Below are 27,927 nucleotides of genomic sequence, written 5' to 3' on the forward strand. Positions count from 1 at the left end.
TGCGCATTGCAAAAGGGTAGACAAGTGACTGATCAAGATTAAAAGTGTCAGCAAACTAATTTCGCATCGAGCAGTGTACGAAACGGTTGGATAGAAGACGGATTTCAGAATGGTAAGTTTAGTTTCCTGTTCATCTAACTTATCAGTCACTTTTCAATTAAACCCGTTCACATAATTACATTCTTGACACAAACACATAGCGGCACGGGTATTTTACGCTGTATTCAATAACAATGTGTTCTGTATCATTTGCTTATCGATATCAACTAAATAGTCTTTGTCCAAAATGACAAAAACAGGCCCTGTTGATTTTCATTCATTTCAAATACAAGTCATAACAACCAGCATATGTATATGACGAAACTATTTGAACATTTGGTTTGAGTCTTTATTACTAATGACGTCACAGGAAAATGTATCAACTGTCTTCGACACATTCCTCAGTAATTTAATAAAGTTAGGAAGCAGTGTTTTTGTTAATTTACAAAAACAAACGGCACCACAACTACGACATACATCAGTGTCATTTGTTGCTCTTTGTATTCAGACTTGTATCAGGCTTACCTTACTTATTATAAATTAAAATATGAGGCATCTTCATTATGAAAGATGAAACCAGTCGAAATATGTTCGGATAGATTGTTCATATCCCTTAGGTTGTTTGGCAAATTGCGACGAGATGTAATACTTTTCAGCTATGGTTCTCCGCCTGATCACTTATGTAGAGTACCATCAGCTTTGAACAAATAAGATATTATCGTTTCTTGTAATTATTGAACTTGCCTGTGTGTGATTGTCTCATCTAATATTAAGATTGACTGAAGATTATATCTTCTATTATGAGGCATGCATGCTTGTTTTTTAGTTTTGTTTTTTTTGCAACATTAACAATAAAGCAACCAACTTAAGTATGGTTTCACAGGTAGTGTGTAGTTAGTTAGTTAGTTACTAATTGTATTATATAGTACTATTAATTGTATTTGTTAGTCACACTCAACAAAATTTATCGCATTTGTTTCATTTTTCGAGTTATTCCACTGCTTCACACTGATTCGCAAAAGTAAATTGTTGTATCACCACACTATTTACATAAATGCTAAAATGAAGAATAGCAAGGCAGCTGCTCGGGATATTCAGCCATGGCGACGATTGTATAAGGAACTTTAATATTTCATTGGACTTCAGTGAGTATTTTAGTTTAGCAGACTAAATGTTTGATATTAAAAATACTCTCATAAAATTTGTGAATGTGATGGGATTCATGTTGAATTGTACACTTACTTACAAACGTTGATTTTTATAGTATAGAGTATAGAATTTGTTTGATAGAATTCAATTGTGAAAATCCGCGAGTCCCTCATTAATACGTACAAGTAATTCAAAACGCATGCGCAGTTTCGTAGTTCAATTTTTCATCTAATAGTAACGAATTACTATTAAATTATTAGCAATTAAAATACTGAGAGTGTTTCACATAAATTGGCGTGTCTTGTACACGATGCCTTTCTGTACAAGTCCCCGTGGTCACGCGAATATCTACTAAGGAGCTGACGAATTGGAAAAGTGCATGTTTTTTACGTCGTACAGTCGTACAGTGTCACAGAAGCACCTGTATAACTTGTGTACCAGACCGCTAACCCACTAACACTTCACGTGAAAAACAATTTCAATGATGTTTTTCGCAATAATGTTTCTACAAATCCTGGAAGTAGAAATCAATGTATATTCACAAATCAAGCCTGTCTGTCTGTGTACTCGTACTTTCATCATGTATTACTAATCGCAAATGGGTTTTAATTTCCTGTGAGGTAAATCTGCCATCTGCTCCGGTAGAAATATAATGCCGTAGAAAATCACCGGTTGTAATAACTACCATCTTTCGCTTGTTTTTTAAATCACCAGTAAAAATCAAATATTCATTTGACTGGAAATGTGTATTTTTGTTTTTGGTGCTTTAATGTTAGACAGGATATCCCGACATATTTTTAAGCAGACACAAAATAAGGAACCAATGTATCGCTACGATAACAATTTATCGACGTTATTTTTATAATCAGGGGCGTCTTCAAAAATATCTGTAATTGTTGTATAAAGTGGGATTTATCAATAGTCACGTGGCTGCTGTTGAGAAAAGTCAGCGTCGATTTGTCTAACATGGTGAATTAATGAATGAATGAATAAATGAATGAATGAATGAACGAATGAATGAAAGAATGAATGAATGAATGAATGAAGGAATAAATGAATGAATGAATGAATGAATGAATGAATGAATGAAAACCATCCGATAAGTTTGGTGTAAACGCACATTTTAACAATGTAAGATAGACAACCCAACCGCAACCCCAACACAACTCAGTAAACCAATCCCATACTTGTCCCGCTCCTAGAGCTTCTTCTTCTACTAAGCAACTGCACCAATCAGCGTATCCCTCAAGCTTTTTGGGGAGCCATTCAAACGGGTTATGTTATGAATAGAGTTCCGCGGATATAACAGATGAACAAGAAAACGGTCAAATGATTATAGCTCTGTTCACACTCGACACAACTAAACAGCTTCAGTTCGATCCATAATCAGTTCAGCTGTCTTCACTTGAGCTTAATTAAGTTCAAATCCGCGTAAATAATTATGGTCGAAGCCAAGGTTTCTTTCGAACCGAATTAACTAATCCGGATTACCTTACGTAGTTTATTGTTCTGAATCAAACCATTTCATCCACATGACACCATCAATAGCTGCGCTTCCGGTATACCTGGCCGCGTAGTGTGCGCGCGCATTGTTACGTCCATTTTTGGACGAGCACGTCATGACGAGCACCGTAGACGTCGTGCCCTTCACAACGTTAACTGTGAATCCGTTGTCAGTTTTTATCATGACAGTCAAAACCCGTTCTGGAGTGAACACAGTGGTGCTTCGTGACATGTACCGATGAAGGCGCCTAGGATGAATTAGGATCTAAAAAGCAAGTGTGTTTGAATCGAGATAACGTTTATGAAAATACAGGGAATCCGTATGGAACTCAACTGGGTTAACGCGGACTCGATTTCGTTCCAGTGTGGACAGAGCATGTGTTGACAATGAATAAATTAACTTCATATTAGTTCTTTTTTATGATTTTTACTTGTGAATATTTTGCCAGTTTAAAATTATGCTTGAAGACAAACGAAAAAAGCGGTATAACCATAATACAAGCAAGATCCTCAAATGAAAACACCATTCAGCAAAATGTGCGTGACGATATCTTTATATCTATTCATTTGACTTGTTATCAACGTTATATAAAAGCTATCAAATGTAAGGGAAAATTTCAAAAGCGTCAGTTCATGCATGGATACATCTAGTAAAATATCACTATAGTGCAATCTCACTCAAGATTATACATTAAGGAATAAGTAATTTTATTTTTGAGTGGGCAGACCGTGAATACTACTTTCGGATATATTATAATATCCTGTGTTTCTCAACTCTGACAGACGATTCAGTCGAATAATTTACATAAAATTACAAAAGTGCTTCAGAAGTCTGCCATTGAAATTTACATTTATTGATATCTCCTATTCCAGTTATATTTCAATATATCGTTAAGTTACATTTGGAATTTGAAATATCTAACAAAAGGTTTTCTGTTTGTGTTGTGTTTTTGTTGCATACAATATTATAGTACTTGCTTGGAAACTGACATTTTTAAATAAAATAATATGTAGTATTGTTAAATCCAGGTAGTATTACCAAGAGTCGTATTTCTTTTTTTCTGTTTATGATAAACACAAAGACTTCTTTCGTTAACATATATATAGCATTTTACCACTTAAAATCATATTTATTAATGTTCATACAGCTTTTGTACAAACTGCATAATTTGGAATTTCATTCAGCTTTTTCAGTCGTAATATAAAACACTTAAAATACAATAATATATTATCTTTTTTTGTAATATTCGAGCGTAATTGATTTTTATGAAAATTATCATCGGTGTGCATATGGAATTTATTTCATTATAAATAATAATAATAATTTTTCAGATTGCCCCTCCCAAACGAAAGAACTTCAAAATATCGAAAACGGAAAGTGTTTATTGAAGTAGTGTTGATATTAATCTGAACGCTACTATCAGTAATGAACATTACTACTATGTGCGACTGTGTGATATTCAGCAAACCAATGCATGTTGTTCTCACGTGAAAGTGCGAATACGCCATTAACGGCCAGAGAAAATCTAAAATGATAAAAAATTGTACGTGGGCCAGACACTACTTAAAAAGTCTTGAATATTCTGTTCGCTTTTCATGCAAGCCTGGGATATCGTAAAAACAGAGTGTACAACGATTTTGATCGTAAAAACAGAGGGTACAACGATTTTGATCGTAACAACAGAGGGTACAACGATTTTGATCGTAAAAACAGAGGGTACAACGATTTTGATCGTAAAAACAGAGGGTACAACGATTTTGATCGTAAAAACAGAGGGTACAACGATTTTGATCGTAAAAACAGAGGGTACAACGATTTTGATCGTAAAAACATAGGGTACAACGATTTTGATCGTAAAAACAGAGGGTACAACGATTTTGATTATCAAACATTTTTACTTCCTCAACGTTCGCTGTGTAACTAATTATGAGTGTACGTTCTGTTACTATGGCTACTATAATGTATTGACAGTCTGATATATGTCACTATAAGAGTTATTATGATGCCAATATATTTATAAGTTAATATTAATATTTGTCTTAAAATATTATGGTTAATTGATATATCAGACTATCATTAGTTTAATAGTAATTGCTATCCAAATTTGTATACAATTTTAAAATCATAGTCTTACTCTCGTTACAAAATAGCTTGGTTATAACAGTGAATAACTACTGAAGAATCATAGTCTTACTCTCGTTACTAAATAGCTTGGTTATAACAGTGAATAACTACTGAAGAATCATAATCTTACTCTCGTTACAAAATAGCTCGGTTATAACAGTGAATAACTACTGAAGAATCATAGTCTTACTCTCGTTACAAAATAGCTTGGTTATAACAGTGAATAACTACTGAAGAATCATAGTCTTACTCTCGTTACAAAATAGCTCGGTTATAACAGTGAATAACTACTGAAGAATCATAGACTTACTCTCGTTACAAAATAGCTCGGTTATAACAGTGAATAACTACCGAAGAATCATAGTCTTACTCTCGTTACAAAATAGCTCGGTTATAACAGTGAATAACTACTGAAGAATCATAGTCTTACTCTCGTTACAAAATAGCTTGGTTATAACAATGAATAACTACTGAAGAATCATAGTCTTACTCACGTTACAAAATAGCTCGGTTATAACAGTGAATAACTACTGAAGAATCATAGTCTTACTCTCGTTACTAAATAGCTTGGTTATAACAGTGAATAACTACTGAAGAATCATAATCTTACTCTCGTTACAAAATAGCTCGGTTATAACAGTGAATAACTACTGAAGAATCATAGTCTTACTCTCGTTACAAAATAGCTTGGTTATAACAGTGAATAACTACTGAAGAATTATAGTCTTACTCTCGTTACTAAATAGCTTGGTTATAACAGTGAATAACTACTGAAGAATCATAATCTTACTCTCGTTACAAAATAGCTCGGTTATAACAGTGAATAACTACTGAAGAATCATAGTCTTACTCTCGTTACAAAATAGCTTGGTTATAACAGTGAATAACTACTGAAGAATCATAGTCTTACTCTCGTTACAAAATAGCTCGGTTATAACAGTGAATAACTACTGAAGAATCATAGTCTTACTCTCGTTACAAAATAACTCGGTTATAACAGTGAATAACTACCGAAGAATCATAGTCTTACTCTCGTTACAAAATAGCTCGGTTATAACAGTGAATAACTACTGAAGAATCATAGTCTTACTCTCGTTACAAAATAGCTTGGTTATAACAGTGAATAACTACTGAAGAATCATAGTCTTACTCTCGTTACAAAATAGCTTGGTTATAACAGTGAATAACTACTGAAGAATCATAGTCTTACTCTCGTTACAAAATACCTCGGTTATAACAGTGAATAACTACTGAAGAATCATAGTCTTACTCTCGTTACAAAATAGCTCGGTTATAACAGTGAATAACTACCGAAGAATCATAGTCTTACTCTCGTTATAAAATAGCTCGGTTATAACAGTGAATAACTACTGAAGAATCATAGTCTTACTCTCGTTACAAAATAGCTTGGTTATAACAGTGAATAACTACTGAAGAATCATAGTCTTACTCTCGTTACAAAATAGCTTGGTTATAACAGTGAATAACTACTGAAGAATCATAGTCTTACTCTCGTTACAAAATAGCTTGGTTATAACAGTGAATAACTACTGAAGAATCATAGTCTTACTCTCGTTACAAAATAGCTTGGTTATTACAGTGAATAACTACTGAAGAATCATAGTCTTACTCTCGTTACAAAATAGCTTGGTTATTACAGTGAATAACTACTGAAGAATCATAGTCTTACTCTCGTTACAAAATAGCTTGGTTATAACAGTGAATAACTACTGAAGAATCATAGTCTTACTCTCGTTATAAAATAGCTTGGTTATAACAGTAAATAAATACTGAAGAATCATAGTCTTACTCTCGTTACAAAATAGCTTGGTTATAACAGTGAATAACTACTGAAGAATCATAGTCTTACTCTCGTTACAAAATAACTCGGTTATAACAGTGAATAACTACTGAAGAATCATATTCTTACTCTCGTTACAAAATAGCTTGGTTATTACAGTGAATAACTACTGAAGAATCATAGTCTTACTCTCGTTACAAAATAGCTAGGTTATTACAGTGAATAACTACTGAAGAATCATAGTCTTACTCTCGTTACAAAATAGCTTGGTTATTACAGTGAATAACTACTGAAGAATCATAGTCTTACTCTCGTTACAAAATAGCTTGGTTATAACAGTGAATAACTACTGAAGAATCATAGTCTTACTCTCGTTACAAAATAGCTTGGTTATAACAGTGAATAACTACTGAAGAATCATAGTCTTACTCTCGTTACAAAATAGCTTGGTTATAACAGTGAATAACTACAGAAGAATCATAGTCTTACTCTCGTTACAAAATAGCTTGGTTATTACAGTGAATAACTACTGAAGAATCATAGTCTTACTCTCGTTACAAAATAGCATGTTTATAACAGTGAATAACTACTGAAGAATCATAATCTTTTTCTCGTTACAAAATAGCTTGGTTATTACAGTGAATAACTACTGAAGAATCATAGTCTTACTCTCGTTACAAAATAGCTTGGTTATAACAGTGGATAACTACTGAAGAATCATAGTCTAACTCTCGTTACAAAATAGCTTGGTTATAACAGTGAATAAATACTGAAGAATCATAGTCTTACTCTCGTTACAAAATAGCTCGGTTATAACAGTGAATAACTACTGAAGAATCATAGTCTTACTCTCGTTACAAAATAGCTTGGTTATAACAGTGAATAACTACTGAATAATCATAATCTTACTCTCGTTATAAAATAGCTTGGTTATTACAGTGAATAACTACTGAAGAATCATAGTCTTACTCTCGTTACAAAATAGCTCGGTTATAACAGTGAATAACTACTGAAGAATCATAATCTTACTCTCGTTACAAAATAGCTCGGTTATAACAGTGAATTACTACTGAAGAATCATAGTCTTACTCTCGTTGCAAAATAGCTCGGTTATAACAGTGAATAACTACTGAAGAATCATAGTCTTACTCTCGTTACAAAATAGCTCGGTTATAACAGTGAATAACTACTGAAGAATCATAGTCTTACTCTCGTTACAAAATAGCTTGGTTATAACAGTGAATAACTACTGAAGAATCATAATCTTACTCTCGTTACAAAATATCTCGGTTATAACAGTGAATAACTACTGAAGAATCATAGTCTTACTCTCGTTACAAAATAGCTTGGTTATAACAGTGAATAACTACTGAAGAATCATAGTCTTACTCTCGTTACAAAATAGCTTGGTTATAACAGTGAATAACTACCGAAGAATCATAGTCTTACTCTCATTACAAAATAGCTCGGTTATAACAGTGTATAACTACTGAAGAATCATAGTCTTACTCTCGTTACAAAATAGCTCGGGTAGAACAGTGAATAACTACTAAGGAATCATAATCTTACTCTCGTTACAAAATAGCTCGGTTATAACAGTGAATAACTACTGAAGAATCATAATCTTACTCTCGTTACAAAATAGCTTGGTTATAACAGTGAATAACTACTGAAGAATCATAGTCTTACTCTCGTTACAAAATAGCTTGGTTATAACAGTGAATAACTACTGAAGAATCATAGTCTTACTCTCGTTACAAAATAGCTTGGTTATAACAGTGAATAACTACTGAAGAATCATAGTCTTACTCTCGTTACAAAATAGCTTGGTTATAACAGTGAATAACTACTGAAGAATCATAGTCTTACTCTTGTTACAAAATAGCTTGGTTATAACAGTGAATAACTACTGAAGAATCATAATCTTACTCTCGTTACAAAATAGCTCGGTTATAACAGTGAATAACTACTGAGGAATCATAATCCTACTCTCGTTACAATATAGCTCGGTTATAACAGTGAATAACTACTGAAGAATCATAATCTTACTCTCGTTACAAAATAGCTTGGTTATAACAGTGAATAATTACTGAAGAATCATAGTCTTACTCTCGTTACAAAATAGCTTGGTTATAACAGTGAATAACTACTGAAGAATCATAGTCTTACTCTCGTTACAAAATAGCTTGGTTATAACAGTGAATAACTACTGAAGAATCATAGTCTTACTCTCGTTACAAAATAGCTTGGTTATAACAGTGAATAACTACTGAAGAATCATAGTCTTACTCTCGTTACAAAATAGCTTGGTTATAACAGTGAATAACAACCGAAGAATCATAGTCTTACTCTCATTACAAAATAGCTCGGTTATAACAGTGTATAACTACTGAAGAATCATAGTCTTACTCTCGTTACAAAATAGCTCGGTTAGAAAAGTGAATAACTACTAAGGAATCATAATCTTACTCTCGTTACAAAATAGCTCGGTTATAACAGTGAATAACTACTGAAGAATCATAATCTTACTCTCGTTACAAAATAGCTTGGTTATAACAGTGAATAACTACTGAAGAATCATAGTCTTACTCTCGTTACAAAATAGCTTGGTTATAACAGCAAATAACTACTGAAGAATCATAGTCTTACTCTCGTTACAAAATAGCTTGGTTATAACAGTGAATAACTACTGAAGAATCATAGTCTTACTCTCGTTACAAAATAGCTTGGTTATAACAGCGAATAACTACTGAAGAATCATAGTCTTACTCTCGTTACAAAATAGCTCGGTTATAACAGTGAATAACTACTGAGGAATCATAATCTTACTCTCGTTACAATATAGCTCGGTTATAACAGTGAATAACTACTGAAGAATCATAATCTTACTCTCGTTACAAAATAGCTTGGTTATAACAGTGAATAACTACTGAAGAATCATAGTCTTACTCTCGTTACAAAATAGCTTGGTTATAACTGTGAATAACTACTGAAGAATCATAGTCTTACTCTCGTTACAAAATAGCTTGGTTATAACAGTGAATAACTACTGAAGAATCATAGTCTTACTCTTGTTACAAAATAGCTTGGTTATAACAGTGAATAACTACTGAAGAATCATAGTCTTACTCTCGTTACAAAATAGCTTGGTTATAACAGTGAATAACTACTGAAGAATCATAGTCTTACTCTCGTTACAAAATAGCTTGGTTATAACAGTGAATAACTACTGAAAAATCATAGTCTTACTCTCGTTACTAAATAGCTTGGTTATAACAGTGAATAACTACTGAAGAATCATAGTCTTACTCTCGTTACTAAATAGCTCGGTTATAACAGTGAATAACTACTGAAGAATCATAATCTTACTCTCGTTACAAAATAGCTTGGTTATAACAGTGAATAACTACTGAAGAATCATAGTATTACTCTCGTTACAAAATAGCTTGGTTATAACAGTGAATAACTACTGAAGAATCATAGTCTTACTCTCGTTACAAAATAGCTTGGTTATAACAGTGAATAACTACTGAAGAATCATAGTCTTACTCTCGTTACAAAATAGCTTGGTTATAACAGTGAATAACTACTGAAGAATCATAGTCTTACTCTCGTTACAAAATAGCTTGGTTATAACAGTGAATAACTACTGAAGAATCATAGTCTTACTCTCGTTGCAAAATAGCTCGGTTATAACAGTGAATAACTACTGAAGAATCATAGTCTTACTCTCGTTACAAAATAGCTCGGTTATAACAGTGAATAACTACTGAAGAATCATAGTCTTACTCTCGTTACAAAATAGCTTGGTTATAACAGTGAATAACTACTGAAGAATCATAATCTTACTCTCGTTACAAAATATCTCGGTTATAACAGTGAATAACTACTGAAGAATCATAGTCTTACTCTCGTTACAAAATAGCTTGGTTATAACAGTGAATAACTACTGAAGAATCATAGTCTTACTCTCGTTACAAAATAGCTTGGTTATAACAGTGAATAACTACCGAAGAATCATAGTCTTACTCTCATTACAAAATAGCTCGGTTATAACAGTGTATAACTACTGAAGAATCATAGTCTTACTCTCGTTACAAAATAGCTCGGGTAGAACAGTGAATAACTACTAAGGAATCATAATCTTACTCTCGTTACAAAATAGCTCGGTTATAACAGTGAATAACTACTGAAGAATCATAATCTTACTCTCGTTACAAAATAGCTTGGTTATAACAGTGAATAACTACTGAAGAATCATAGTCTTACTCTCGTTACAAAATAGCTTGGTTATAACAGTGAATAACTACTGAAGAATCATAGTCTTACTCTCGTTACAAAATAGCTTGGTTATAACAGTGAATAACTACTGAAGAATCATAGTCTTACTCTCGTTACAAAATAGCTTGGTTATAACAGTGAATAACTACTGAAGAATCATAGTCTTACTCTCCTTACAAAATAGCTTGGTTATAACAGTGAATAACTACTGAAGAATCATAATCTTACTCTCGTTACAAAATAGCTCGGTTATAACAGTGAATAACTACTGAGGAATCATAATCTTACTCTCGTTACAATATAGCTCGGTTATAACAGTGAATAACTACTGAAGAATCATAATCTTACTCTCGTTACAAAATAGCTTGGTTATAACAGTGAATAATTACTGAAGAATCATAGTCTTACTCTCGTTACAAAATAGCTTGGTTATAACAGTGAATAACTACTGAAGAATCATAGTCTTACTCTCGTTACAAAATAGCTTGGTTATAACAGTGAATAACTACTGAAGAATCATAGTCTTACTCTCGTTACAAAATAGCTTGGTTATAACAGTGAATAACTACTGAAGAATCATAGTCTTACTCTCGTTACAAAATAGCTTGGTTATAACAGTGAATAACAACCGAAGAATCATAGTCTTACTCTCATTACAAAATAGCTCGGTTATAACAGTGTATAACTACTGAAGAATCATAGTCTTACTCTCGTTACAAAATAGCTCGGTTAGAAAAGTGAATAACTACTAAGGAATCATAATCTTACTCTCGTTACAAAATAGCTCGGTTATAACAGTGAATAACTACTGAAGAATCATAATCTTACTCTCGTTACAAAATAGCTTGGTTATAACAGTGAATAACTACTGAAGAATCATAGTCTTACTCTCGTTACAAAATAGCTTGGTTATAACAGTGAATAACTACTGAAGAATCATAGTCTTACTCTCGTTACAAAATAGCTTGGTTATAACAGTGAATAACTACTGAAGAATCATAGTCTTACTCTCGTTACAAAATAGCTTGGTTATAACAGCGAATAACTACTGAAGAATCATAGTCTTACTCTCGTTACAAAATAGCTCGGTTATAACAGTGAATAACTACTGAGGAATCATAATCTTACTCTCGTTACAATATAGCTCGGTTATAACAGTGAATAACTACTGAAGAATCATAATCTTACTCTCGTTACAAAATAGCTTGGTTATAACAGTGAATAACTACTGAAGAATCATAGTCTTACTCTCGTTACAAAATAGCTTGGTTATAACTGTGAATAACTACTGAAGAATCATAGTCTTACTCTCGTTACAAAATAGCTTGGTTATAACAGTGAATAACTACTGAAGAATCATAGTCTTACTCTTGTTACAAAATAGCTTGGTTATAACAGTGAATAACTACTGAAGAATCATAGTCTTACTCTCGTTACAAAATAGCTTGGTTATAACAGTGAATAACTACTGAAGAATCATAGTCTTACTCTCGTTACAAAATAGCTTGGTTATAACAGTGAATAACTACTGAAAAATCATAGTCTTACTCTCGTTACTAAATAGCTTGGTTATAACAGTGAATAACTACTGAAGAATCATAGTCTTACTCTCGTTATTAAATAGCTCGGTTATAACAGTGAATAACTACTGAAGAATCATAATCTTACTCTCGTTACAAAATAGCTTGGTTATAACAGTGAATAACTACTGAAGAATCATAGTCTTACTCTCGTTACAAAATAGCTTGGTTATAACAGTGAATAACTACTGAAGAATCATAGTCTTACTCTCGTTACAAAATAGCTTGGTTATAACAGTGAATAACTACTGAAGAATCATAGTCTTACTCTCGTTACAAAATAGCTTGGTTATAACAGTGAATAACTACTGAAGAATCATAGTCTTACTCTCGTTACAAAATAGCTTGGTTATAACAGTGAATAACTACTGAAGAATCATAGTCTTACTCTCGTTACAAAATAGCTTGGTTATAACAGTGAATAACTACTGAAGAATCATAGTCTTACTCTCGTTACTAAATAGCTTGGTTATAACAGTGAATAACTACTGAAGAATCATAGTCTTACTCTCGTTACTAAATAGCTCGGTTATTACAGTGAATAACTACTGAAGAATCATAGTCTTACTCTCGTTACAAAATAGCTTGGTTATAACAGTGAATAACTACTGAAGAATCATAGTCTTACTCTCGTTACAAAATAGCTTGGTTATAATAGTGAATAACTACTGAAGAATCATAGTCTTACTCTCGTTACAAAATAGCTTGGTTATAACAGTGAATAACTACTGAAGAATCATAGTCTTACTCTCGTTACAAAATAGCTTGGTTATAACAGTGAATAACTACCGAAGAATCATAGTCTTACTCTCGTTACAAAATAGCTCGGTTATAACAGTGAATAACTACTGAAGAATCATAGTCTTACTCTCGTTACAAAATAGCTCGGTTATAACAGTGAATAACTACTGAGGAATCATAATCTTACTCTCGTTACAAAATAGCTCGGTTATAACAGTGAATAACTACTGAAGAATCATAATCTTACTCTCGTTACAAAATAGCTTGGTTATAACAGTGAATAACTACTGAAGAATCATAGTCTTACTCTCGTTACAAAATAGCTTGGTTATAACAGTGAATAACTACTGAAGAATCATAGTCTTACTCTCGTTACAAAATAGCTTGGTTATAACAGTGAATAACTACTGAAGAATCATAGTCTTACTCTCGTTACAAAATAGCTTGGTTATAACAGTGAATAACTACTGAAGAATCATAGTCTTACTCTCGTTACAAAATAGCTTGGTTATAACAGTGAATAACTACTGAAGAATCATAGTCTTACTCTCATTACAAAATAGCTTGGTTATAACAGTGAATAACTACTGAAAAATCATAATCTTACTCTCGTTACAAAATAGCTCGGTTATACCAGTGAATAACTACTGAAGAATCATAGTCTTACTCTCGTTACAAAATAGCTTTTTTATAACAGTGAATAACTACTGAAGAATCATAATATTACTCTCGTTACAAAATAGCTTGGTTATAACAGTGAATAACTACTGAAGAATCATAGTCTTACTCTCGTTACTAAATAGCTCGGTTATAACAGTGAATAACTACTGAAGAATCATAGTCTTACTCTCGTTACAAAATAGCTTGGTTATAACAGTGAATAACTACTGAAGAATCATAGTCTTACTCTCGTTACAAAATAGCTTGGTTATAACAGTGAATAACTACTGAAGAATCATAGTCTTACTCTCGTTACAAAATAGCTTGGTTATTACAGTGAATAACTACTGAAGAATCATAGTCTTACTCTCGTTACAAAATAGCTCGGTTATTACAGTGAATAACTACTGAAGAATCATAATCTTACTCTCGTTACAAAATAGCTTGGTTATAACAGTGAATAACTACTGAAGGAATTATTAGTTTAAAATAAAGTTTTACGTAACATTGCCGCACGCCGTGAATAAATGCCCCCTAATTCATATAAATACATATCTTTCAATTATTTAATACTAAGTATATTTAAATGTTTTATGCAAGTAAATCTTCTGACCAATTACAGCTGTGCTGTTTTTTCTGTTAATACTTTTAATAATAATAATAATAATAACTTTATTACACTACTAAAAAACCTTCAGAGGGTTTTTGTATGGTAAGGAACATAAATACATACAATACATAAGAGATAAAAAAATAAAATGTTAGTAAAATAAAATAAATTAATTACTTTCTGTGGTTTTAAAAATTGTGCTCTTTAAGTATTTTGCTAAAGCTATTTTATTCTCCATAATCTTTTTAAATATGGAATTCACATCCATTGTGTAAATATTTATTGAACACTCATCAAACAGTTTTTTTCTTTGTTCTATATAGCCAGTACAAAATAGCAGGAAATGTTTTTCATCTCCTAATGCTTTAGTGTTACATTTATTACAGTGTCTATTTTCTAATTCTATTTTGGGCTTTGTTCTTCTACCTAATTCTATTTCTAAGTTGTGGTCACTCAGACGGAATTTTGAAAGCATTTTCCTGAGACTGAAATTTGAAATGTTTTGCAAATAATTTTCCATATTATAGCTTACTTTGAATAGTTTGTATGTTCTCAGTTTTGTTCCCCTATTTTCATTGGTTTCACTGAAATTTAGTTTTTCTCTCCATCTTTGAATATAAAACTCAGATAGTCTGAGTTTTACTTTTTTTAGTATTTGATTCCAATTTTCCATATTGTGATCATTTTTTATTTTAATTAGATCATGTCCCAGTGTAGCATTAATAGTCCTTACCCAGTTTGAATTAATTTTTATCATTTCATCCAGGGCTAATTTTAAAATGTGATTATCTGGCAGACTATATAGTCTATGGCAGTATTTAATTTGAGCCAAATTAATTTTTAATTTTACTGGTAACCTACCAAGTTCTGCTTTCAAACCACTAATTGGCGTCATTTTACTCACTCCTAGGATAAACCTGTAAAAATGACTGCAAACTTGCTCTAAACTGTTACTGTCAGTTGTGATTTCATTGGCCCAGATTTCTGCACCATACATGAGTATAGGTGAAATTAATTGGTCGAAAATTTTCAAACTAAGTGCTGGTGAAATTATTTTGTGGTTTAAGACTGTTTGTCTGATGCTGAAAAGAGCCTTCATTGATTTATTTTTTAACATAGATAAGTTTGTTTTAAATTTCCCATTTGGAGTAAATATTGCCCCTAAATAGCAAAACTCGCTAACAGCTGTTATGTCTTGGTTGTTGATTTTAAAATTCATGTTTTTAATCAGTCTGTTGCTGCAATTAAATACCATGACTTTAGTTTTCTTTACGTTTACTTCTAAATTCCAATTTATACAATAGTCATTTAATTTGTTCAGACAGCTTTGTAGGCCGTCTTCCGTTTCTGAAATAAGTGCAAGGTCATCTGCATATTGGATGCAATTTATAGGTTTCTCGCCCATTAGAACTGGTTTATCAATTTGATCCCCAAATAATTCTGGCAGATCGTTCAGAAAAATGTTAAATAAAGTTGGTGATAAATTGCAGCCTTGCTTAACTCCACAGGTAGACTGAAATCCATCAGTTATACCCTCTGACAATTTAATTTTATATTTAATATCCTTATACATAGATTTTATTATTTCATAAAAGTTCCCCGTGATACCACTGTTTTGTAACTTCAGAAAGAGTGCATCCCTCCAGATGCTGTCGAAAGCCTTTCTAAAGTCAACAAAACATGTGTATAACCGTCTTCCAGAACTGCTGCTTTTATTTTTATTATAAATTGTTTTTTCAACTGCTGTTTTTAACAGGAAAATTGCGTCTGTCGTTCTCCTGTCTTTCCTAAAGCCAAACTGCATGTCGGTAAATAAATTATTTTCTTCCAAGTATGTGGTCAATCTTTGATTCATTATGCCAGTAAATAGTTTTGAGAGACAACTTGTTAATGCAATAGCTCTATAATTACCAAGATTTAATTTGTCGCCTGATTTGTGTAGTGGAACAAGAATCGTAGATTTCCAGGTTGCAGGAAATTTTCCACTATCTAGAATACAGTTGAAAAGTTTCTGTAAACATCTTATCATTAACTTATTTTTGGTTTTCAACATTTCATTGGCAATGCTGTCATCAGCAGCTGATTTATTGTTTTTTAGTTTGCTAACAGCGCTAAGAATTTCTTTGTATGTGATATTTGAGTTTAATATGGAATAATGGAATAATTTAATATGGAATAATGCAATTTATTTTACTTATTTATTTATTTTTATTTATTTATTTTATTGAAATATGGAATAATTTAATATGGAATAATGCAATTTATTTTACGAGCACACGCAAAACAAAATATTGCACAGATATACAGGTTTAAATATGTGTTTTCGGTTTCACGGAAATGGAAAACAAAGATTAACTCTAAAATCGTTTGAAAAACGTCACATGCTGTTAAGTATCTATTTTATGTTCTTAATTAACTAATAAATAAAATATGATATATAAGAGATGCACCAGACATCCAATAACGCGACGTGTTACAGTATGTTGTGCCAGACATCCAATAATGTGATGGGTTATAGTAAGTTGCACCAGACATCCAATAACGCGATGTGTTATAGTAAATTGCACCAGACATCCAATAACGCGACGTGTTACAGTAAATTGCACCAGACATCCAATAACGCGACGTGTTATTGTAAATTGCACCAGACATCCAATAACGCGACGTGTTATAGTAAGTTGCACCAGACATCCAATAACGCGACGTGTTACAGTAAATAGCACCAGACATCCAATAACGCGACGTGTTACAGTAAATTGCACCAGACATCCAATAACGCGACGTGTTATAGTAAATTGCACCAGACATCCAATAACGCGACCTGTTATAGTAAATTGCACCAGACATTCAATAACGCGACGTGTTACAGTAAATTGCACCAGACATCCAATAACGCGACCTGTTATAGTAAATTGCACCAGACAATCAATAACGCGACGTGTTACAGTAAATTGCACCAGACATCCAATAACGCGATGTGTTACAGTACATTACACCAGACATCCAATAACGCGACGTGTTACAGTAAATTGCACCAGACATCCAATAACGCGACGTGTTATAGTAAATTGCACCAGACATCCAATAACGCGACGTGTTATAGTAAATTGCACCAGACATCCAATAACGCGACGTGTTATAGTAAATTGCACCAGACATCCAATAACGCGACGTGTTATAGTAAATTGCATCAGACATCCAATAACGCGACGTGTTACAGTAAATTGCACCAGACATCCAAAAACGCGACGTGTTATAGTAAATTGCATCAGACATCCAATAACGCGACGTGTTACAGTAAATTGCACCAGACATCCAAAAACGCGACGTGTTATAGTAAATTGCACCAGACATCCAATAACGCGACGTGTTATAGTAAATTGCACCAGACATCCAAAAACGCGACGTGTTACAGTAAATTGCATCAGACATCCAATAACGCGACGTGTTATAGTAAATTGCACCAGACATCCAATAACGCGACGTGTTATAGTAAATTGCACCAGACATCCAATAACGCGATGTGTTACAGTACATTACACCAGACATCCAATAACGCGACGTGTTACAGTAAATTGCACCAGACATCCAAAAACGCGACGTGTTATAGTAAATTGCACCAGACATCCAATAACGCGACGTGTTATAGTAAATTGCACCAGACATCCAAAAACGCGACGTGTTATAGTAAATTGCACCAGACATCCAATAACGCGACGTGTTATAGTAAATTGCACCAGACATCCAAAAACGCGACGTGTTATAGTAAATTGCACCAGACATCCAATAACGCGACGTGTTACAGTAAATTGCACCAGACATCCAAAAACGCGACGTGTTATAGTAAATTGCACCAGGCATCCAATAACGCGACGTGTTATAGTAAATTGCACCAGACATCCAATAACGCGACGTGTTATAGTAAATTGCACCAGACATCCAATAACGCGACGTGTTACAGTAAATTGCACCAGACATCCAATAACGCGACGTGTTACAGTAAGTTGCACAAGAAATCCAGCATAGTCACTAACATGAATTGACAATGACGTGTTTTCAGATATTTACTGCCATTGGGCAATAGAGATGTTGCTTTTTCTGCCATTTCGCAAGGGATAGGGAATTTGTTAACCACATTTCTCAATACGAACATTGAGAGAATTCGGATAACATCGCTAAAACCTGATTTAGGAATAACGTGATGGGAAAGGGGGTTGTAAGTAAGACTTTTCTGACTACAAAGCGCAATGAAATTCTGAGAAAACATGCAACCTCTTATTTATGCGTTAAATAGACACTACATACGAAATGTAACACTCAATTGATTATAGGCTAAATACAGAAACCCCCAGATTACAATATTGTTAGATGAAAATACATTCTCGACAGTAACTTTAACTAACCCTCATTAGCTATGTGCTATAAGACAGCAAAACCGTTCTTACTTATATCACCAGAAATAAAAACAACCCCAATAATTGCGGCCAAGGATAACTGATTCAATTCCATACCTCATGTTTCATTCAATCGAAGGCAGTTTATTTTTTTCGCGGCAATATAACTTCAAGTTTCAGTCGACCAATAGTAATGTGAAATTCCATACATAATGTCACGGCAACAAAAACGACACTCAAAATGCTGTACTTTGTGCACAGACAATTCAGTAAATGGGAAATCAGAATGCATCATGGGAACTTGACGAAGGTGATTTAAGATGAACAACTCACCCAGGTCATTCTTATATCGTTTCGACACGTATTGTTTATGAAGACAAATTTTCAAGTTCAATTCTCGGTTGAAATTAGCCTCCTCTCTTATTTTATTAGACTGCTCGATAACAAAAATACAAAATATGTTGAAAAAGACAGATGTGATTTAAATGATTGAAAGATAAAAGCAGTGGTTAGACATGATGTATATATTTCTGCTCAGTAATCTGTCATCTCCAATACCATGAGTTGATGAATTCAGTTCTCATCGATCAATAAAATCATTGCCTATGATGCTAGTAGGGCATACACATGGGAGGACATATTGCTTATTTCATGTTTGCATGCCACCCGAAGGAAAACGTGGATGGCACAACTGACCTTTGACTTTCCAGTATTAGAAAGATGTCGGCCTTCTTCTGAATGCGTAACTACTCTGCGTCGTGTGAGTCAACTGGGAATACATATCCAAAGACACAAACATGTTTCGTTTCAATAAATCCGTCATTCACATATCGTAAAAGCAAGAGCCGTAACGTCTAATGTTTGTTCAGAAACTCGAAGATATTTTAATTGTTATGGCTATCTGGCACATATAGTACCATGGAGGTATATTACCTTCATGATAGTACGGACCGAATTTAGTGACATTAGGATCAGTAATGTTGTACGCACTGCTGCTTCAACGTCGCATACGTAGTAGTTGACGTTGTTCATAATGGCCGCACTAAAACGCTTAACATACAAAGTCACGTCTCATTTAACAAATTCAGATATTTTTACGTTATAAAGCGGTCAAAATAGTCACATTTGCTTTATTGAAATGTACCAATCCCATCACACATTGATGATTATATAGTTGTCCTGCCCAGTCTATGCCAGCTGTCCTGCCTAGTCTATGCCAGCTGTCCTGCCCAGTCTATGCCAGCTGTCAGTCTATGCCAGCTGTCCTGCCCAGTCTGTGCCAGCTGTCCTGTTCAGTCTATGCCAGCTGTCCTGCCCAGTCTATGCCAGCTGTCCTGCCCAGTCTATGCCGACTGTCCTGCCCAGTCTATGCCAGCTGTCCTGCCCAGTCTATGCCAGCTGTCCTGCCCAGTCCATGCCAGCTGTCCTGCCCAGTCTATCCCAGCTGTCCTGCCCAGTCTATCCCAGCTGTCCTGCCCAGTCTAAGCCAGCTGTCCGGCCCATTCTTTGTCGGTTAATTCTGCCAAGTGTTCGTCCACTTATCCTGCCCGAGATATTTAAAAAAACAGTCCTTTGCCTAACTTGTACCGAAATAAATGTATGGGAACAATAAACACGATTTCTAATCTATAAAAATAGGTAGCTGGCAATGCCCGGTGAGCCATTGACCGGAAGAGCGACTTTGTTTTTGAAACTGTTCGGGTATGTAGATTTCTTCCATACATAAACATTATAGCACGCTTGGTCAGCAGCTCTTGGGCACTATCACTGTGATCGCTATTACCTAGTTCAATGTTTCAGAGTATTTATAGCCCCGATATTTTCTCAAATTTCCTATCGATTAACCAATCCCACCTATGGTTGACAGATGACCTAGGAACGGGCATGAGAGTACATAGCCCGCTAGAGTATCACATACTGGAATGAACCATTTATCAACGATGGATGCCGTGTGAAATAGCTAAATAGCTAAATATTTAAATAGCTATACCAGTATACTGTATTTTAGTAAATGAAGCAATACGAATGTGGTTAGTCTTGTAGTGTTTACAATCTATTTTGACTGAGTGATATATCATAATTACCATTGTTTGAACTTGTAATAGGTGATTTTATATGTCATCAATGCCGCCTATCTGGTGTAGGGTTTATAATCTACGTTGTATATAATGGCAGGTAGCATATGGAACGAAGCGTGTTCTTCTTTCAAAACATCTGACACCACCTCTTGCTATATACCTTTCGCTTTCACTGTTTTGACCATGTTTTGTAATATTATGTAATGTCTACGTACTATTCAAAATCTTGAGTGTTTTTAGTATGCGACTTTCGATTATTGATCTATGAATCACATTACTCGGGAGAATTGAAATAGACCAAGAATGGTTCATTGTGTGCGGTGTGAGTGAATAGTAAAATAGATCAAGAATGGTTCATTGTGTGCGGTGTGAGTGAATAGTGAAATAGACCAAGAATGTTTCATTGTGTGCGGTGTGAGTGAATAGTAAAATAGACCAAGAATGGTTCATTGTGTGCGGTGTGAGTGAATAGTGAAATAGACCAAGAATGGTTCATTGTGTGCGGTGTGAGTGAATAGTGAAATAGACCAAGAATGGTTCATTGTGTGCGGTGTGAGTGAATAGTGAAATAGACCAAGAATGGTACATTGTGTGCGGTGTGAGTGAATAGTAAAATAGACCAAGAATGGTACATTATGTGCGGTGTGAGTGAATAGTAAAATAGACCAAGAATGGTTCATTGTGTGCGGTGTGAGTGAATAGTAAAATAGACCAAGAATGGTTCATTGTGTGCGGTGTGGGTGAATAGTGAAATAGACCAAGAATGGTACATTGTGTGCGGTGTGAGTGAATAGTAAAATAGACCAAGAATGGTTCATTGTGTGCGGTGTGAGTGAATAGTGAAATAGACCAAGAATGGTACATTGAATGCGGTGCGAGTGAATAGTAAAATAGACCAAGAATGGTACATTGTGTGCGGTGTGAGTGAATAGTAAAATAGACCAAGAATGGTACATTGTGTGCGGTGTGAGTGAATAGTAAAATAGACCAAGAATAGTACATTGAGTGCGGTGTGAGTGAATAGTAAAATAGACCAAGAATGGTTCATTGTGTGCGGTGTGAGTGAATAGTAAAATAGACCAAGAATAGTACATTGAGTGCGGTGTGAGTGAATAGTAAAATAGACCAAGAATGGTACATTGAGTGCGGTGCGAGTGAATAGTAAAATAGACCAAGAATGGTACATTGTGTGCGGTGTGAGTGAATAGTAAAATAGACCAAGAATGGTTCATTGTGTGCGGTGTGAGTGAATAGTAAAATAGACCAAGAATGGTTCATTGTGTGCGGTGAGAGTGAATAGTGAAATAGACCAAGAATGGTACATTGTGTGCGGTGTGAGTGAATAGTAAAATAGACCAAGAATGGTTCATTGTGTGCGGTGAGAGTGAATAGTGAAATAGACCAAGAATGGTTCATTGTGTGCGGTGTGAGTGAATAGTGAAATAGACCAAGAATGGTACATTGTGTGCGGTGTGAGTGAATAGTGAAATAGACCAAGAATGGTACATTGCGTGCGGTGTGAGTGAATAGTGAAATAGACCAAGAATGGTACATTGTGTGCGATGTGGGTGAATAGTAAAATAGACCAAGAATGGTTCATTGTGTGCGGTGTGAGTGAATAGTAAAATAGACCAAGAATGGTTCATTGTCTGCGGTGAGAGTGAATAGTGAAATAGACCAAGAATGGTACATTGTGTGCGGTGTGAGTGAATAGTAAAATAGACCAAGAATGGTTCATTGTGTGCGGTGAGAGTGAATAGTGAAATAGACCAAGAATGGTTCATTGTGTGCGGTGTGAGTGAATAGTGAAATAGACCAAGAATGGTACATTGTGTGCGGTGTGAGTGAATAGTGAAATAGACCAAGAATGGTACATTGTGTGCGGTGTGAGTGAATAGTGAAATAGACCAAGAATGGTACATTGTGTGCGGTGTGGGTGAATAGTAAAATAGACCAAGAATGGTTCATTGTGTGCGGTGTGAGTGAATAGTAAAATAGACCAAGAATGGTTCATTGTGTGCGGTGTGAGTGAATAGTGAAATAGACCAAGAATGGTACATTGTGTGCAGTGTGAGTGAATAGAGAAATAGACCAAGAATGGTACATTATGTGCGGTGTGAGTGAATAGTGAAATAGACCAAGAATGGTACATTGTGTGCGGTGTGAGTGAATAGTAAAATAGACCAAGAATGGTTCATTGTGTGCGGTGTGAGTGAATAGTGAAATAGACCAAGAATGGTTCATTGTGTGCGGTGTGAGTGAATAGTAAAATAGACCAAGAATGGTTCATTGTGTGCGGTGTGAGTGAATAGTGAAATAGACCAAGAATGGTACATTGTGTGCGGTGTGAGTGAATAGTAAAATAGACCAAGAATGGTTCATTGTGTGCGGTGTGAGTGAATTGTGAAATAGACCAAGAATGGTACATTGTGTGCGGTGTGAGTGAATAGTAAAATAGACCAAGAATGGTACATTATGTGCGGTGTGAGTGAATAGTGAAATAGACCAAGAATGGTACATTGTGTGCGGTGTGAGTGAATAGTAAAATAGACCAAGAATGGTTCATTGTGTGCAGTGTGAGTGAATAGTAAAATAGACCAAGAATGGTTCATTGTGTGCGGTGTGAGTGCATAGTGAAATAGACCAAGAATGGTTCATTGTGTACGGTGTGAGTGAAAAGTGAAATAGACCAAGAATGGTTCATTGTGTCCGGTGTGAGTGAATAGTGAAATAGACTAGGAATGGTACATTATGTGCGGTGTGAGTGAATAGTAAAATAGACCAAGAATGGTTCATTGTGTGCGGTGTGAGTGAATAGTAAAATAGACCAAGAATGGTTCATTGTGTGCGGTGTGAGTGAATAGTGAAATAGACCAAGAATGGTATATTGAATGCGGTGCGAGTGAATAGTAAAATAGACCAAGAATGGTACATTGTGTGCGGTGTGAGTGAATAGTAAAATAGACCAAGAATGGTTCATTGTGTGCGGTGTGAGTGAATAGTGAAATAGACCAAGAATGGTACATTGAATGCGGTGCGAGTGAATAGTAAAATAGACCAAGAATGGTACATTGTGTGCGGTGTGAGTGAATAGTAAAATAGACCAAGAATGGTACATTGTGTGCGGTGTGAGTGAATAGTAAAATAGACCAAGAATAGTACATTGAGTGCGGTGTGAGTGAATAGTAAAATAGGCCAAGAATGGTTCATTGTGTGCGGTGTGAGTGAATAGTAAAATAGACCAAGAATAGTACATTGAGTGCGGTGTGAGTGAATAGTAAAATAGACCAAGAATGGTACATTGAGTGCGGTGCGAGTGAATAGTAAAATAGAGCAAGAATGGTTCATTGTGTGCGGTTAGAGTGAATAGTGAAATAGACCAAGAATGGTACATTGTGTGCGGTGTGAGTGAATAGTAAAATAGACCAAGAATGGTTCATTGTGTGCGGTGAGAGTGAATAGTGAAATAGACCAAGAATGGTTCATTGTGTGCGGTGTGAGTGAATAGTGAAATAGACCAAGAATGGTACATTGTGTGCGGTGTGAGTGAATAGTGAAATAGACCAAGAATGGTACATTGTGTGCGGTGTGAGTGAATAGTAAAATAGACCAAGAATGGTTCATTGTGTGCGGTGTGAGTGAAGCATGTATCTCAGATGACGCTGTGAATTGTCACAAAGTTACACTGTGAATACCTAATAAAGTACAGCGGGGAAAGGCTACCATGTGTAAACTACGCTTGTTATGAATGAGAAGCTTATACTACTACTAAGTATTAATTCATTACTTAAACATATCCATCAGTCTGTCCAACTTTGAATAATATTGAGAAATGTCTGAGATTAAATTAAATCCTTTGGCAAGATTTTGTTTTTAATATGCTCCGAGGGGGGTATTTATGTAACCATGCGTTAACTAAGCTTTAGAAATGCTAGGGCATCAATCTTTTAACAAATCCCTCTTAAATAACAAAAATATGCGATTTTGTCATAAATTACTACGTTTCTTAGCAATAACAAAACAACGTAGTCTGTACGCAGTCGGCTATAATCACTAGTTATCACTAACATGGCGAATGTCACAGAGAAAACATGTCTACAGATACAGTAAACTAAATTTTCAACAGATTGGCCGATTCGAGAAATTGTTTTTAAAAAAAGTGGATTCTATTTCACAACTTTGACTACACAATACATTGGATATATACTCCCAGGTGAATACGAACACTACAACACATAATTGTATCGAATGTAGTACTGACATAAAATAAACTTTGTTGACCTCGTAATATGCAAAAGTATTATAATTTTAGAGCGAAATATTGTTTTTTGTTTTGTTTTCTTCATATGTCAGGAAAACTCCATTGAGACGCTTAGTTACTTCGTCGTACCGACAGTGGCACGATTTTATCTGAGTATAGCAAATTTACAACATTTCATATTTAAATCTGTCTGAGTTGGTGAGAAATGGTGAGATAGGCGCCAACCGTCAGCGTATCGTTCCTAAGCAACTGATAAACTCATCATTTATCTTATATGTCAAACAACGTAGGATTTACAGAATCCGATAATCGGATTTCACTTTTTACGGATAAAAAGAAACCCATCTGGATTTCAACACATTTTGTTGATTATGATGACTGTTGACATTTCGATCTCCCCAGTTATTACGTACTTATGTCACTCTCAATGAACTCAATCGAGGTTGAAGATGTTCACATGTAAAGTTAGTTCGGTTTCTTTCAACCCTGGTATTGGGGTTTCAGAAAACACGGGTTTCAATAAACCAAAAGGAATTATTGGCGAGTCTCTTTGCAACGTTTTTTTTCATCCTTTGGTCATGTTTTATTTTCAAGTCTATTTAATCTAGAAAATAGAAAATACTGTTATTAGGGCGGAACATTATATACATGCCAGATTGTATAGTTGTCGTGTACTTCATGTAGTGTAATGATAGTTTCAGTTCCTATAAACAATGACGTGCAGCTGGACTATGTTTTTACGCTATTTTAAATATTATTAACGAAATGAATCATTCTACGTTTTTTATTTTGTGTCCCATGGGTGACCGCTGATTGATCTAAGGTCTTTTCTATCTACGACGCCATTATGGCAGATAGAGCAGCTAATTTTTGAGCAATTATCGAAGTAATGGAGGTCTCTGGGATTAACAATTGGCATTCTTAAGAGAGTTAAATTTTCGAGCGACGTCATTTGTTCACGGATTATTATCCAATTATGATCACGATTTGTTCTTTTACTGTAGAAAGGCGCCGTTGTTGTAAACGGATCCTTTGGTGACGTCACTATAGGACCTGTGACATCACTGTTCATGCGACGTGGGAGTGTGTAATGGCATGTTTAGTTGTGTGTAAGCAATTTAATACAAGAACACAGTGCACAATTAATACTAATGGATTTGAGGTAGTTCATGCTTGGGGCGCTGTAAACGCCAGAATGCTATAATTAGAATCTATCACAAGAACACCTCGATAAGCAATGGAACAATCATAAATTGTAAGGAAAGTGTACATCGTTCCAGTGATATTCATTATTTAGTTGTGGTTAAAGTTCCTGTTTAGTGATACACTTTTTTGAAGTTAACACGAGCTGTGGAAAATTTGTTCAGTAATTTAGAACAATGGTGTACAAAGCTTATTCAGGCATTGTGTTTATAAGATACGTACGTGACCAATTTAATTATAAATACAATACAGCTCAAAACTCTAAAGTATTGTTATCATTTTAGGTGGATATATAACTGTAGAGAAAGTATTAACATTTGTGGTGGGTTTACAACTACTGTGGAAGTATTGTTAACATGTGTGGTGGGTTTACAGCTACAGTGAAAGTATTGGTAACATTTGTGGTGGGTTTACAACTGTAGTGCTAGTATTGTTACCATTTTTGGTGGGTTTACAGCTTAAGTGGAAGTATTGTTAACATTTGTGGGGGGTTTACAACTACAGTGGAAGTATTGTTAACATTTGTGGTGGGTTTACAACTATAGTGCTCGTATTGTTACCATTTGAGGTGGGTTTACAACTATAGTGCTAGTATTGCTACCTATTATGGTGGGTTTACAACTGTATTGCTAGTATTGTTACCATTTGTGGTGTGTTTACAACTATAGTACTAGTACTGTTACCTATTATGGTGGGTTTACAACTATAATGCTAGTATTGTTACCATTTGTGGTGGGTTTACAACTATAATGCTAGTATTGTTACCATTTGTGGTGGGTTTACAGCTATAGTGCTAGTACTGTTACCATTTGTGATAGGTTTACAACTGTAGTGCTAGTATTGTTACCATCTGTGGTGTGTTTACAACTATAGTGCTAGTAATGTTACCTATTGTGGTGGGTTTACAACTGTACTGCTAGTATTGTTACCTTTTGTGGTGTGTTTACAACTATAGTGCTAGTAATGTTACCATTTGTGGTGGGTTTACAACTATAGTGCTATTAATGTTACCTATTGTGGTGGGTTTACAACTAAAGTGCTAGTATTTTTGCATATTGTTGTGGGTTTACAACTATAGTGCTAGTATTTTTACATATTGTTGTGGGTTTACAACTATACTACGTACACTAGTATTCAGTGTTACTATACTGAGTTACTGAGTTATTGTCAGGTACATTGATTTGCAGGAAATATTAACATGCTGCTTGTTGGTGTCAAGGTAAAGACACGCTAATGTGGTATTGTAGCAGTATATCTGATATTGTCCTTGAAGATGGTTGTATGAGCTTGAAAAGTGAGTTCATATTGTCAAATACCTTATATTCTTTCCTTCTTTCTTTCAGAGGCTAGATGTGATTATAATGTTTATTTGTTTGGTCGGCTGTTGCACTCTTCTTCAAGGGTCACTAGCTCATTCAGGTACGAGAGCTTTTACAATATGGAATAAATTAATCATCTCCATACGCTCCAGAGTTCGTGTATCTAGAATAGCTAACGCACAA

The 27,927-nt window shown here is 34.6% G+C and overlaps 1 long non-coding RNA gene across 1 annotated transcript; it reads left to right on the forward strand.

The window, feature by feature from the left end:
- On the forward strand, positions 1–27,882 carry LOC146733844 (uncharacterized). Its single transcript, XR_014926653.1, has 2 exons — positions 1–112; positions 27,769–27,882. It is a non-coding gene; the product is annotated as an uncharacterized LOC146733844 (long non-coding RNA).
- Positions 27,883–27,927: the final 45 nt, after the last annotated feature.

This window comes from Saccoglossus kowalevskii, chromosome 16 (genome assembly GCF_978046115.1).
Source record: "Saccoglossus kowalevskii chromosome 16, keSacKowa6.1, whole genome shotgun sequence".
NCBI classification, from domain to species: Eukaryota; Metazoa; Hemichordata; class Enteropneusta; family Harrimaniidae; genus Saccoglossus; species Saccoglossus kowalevskii.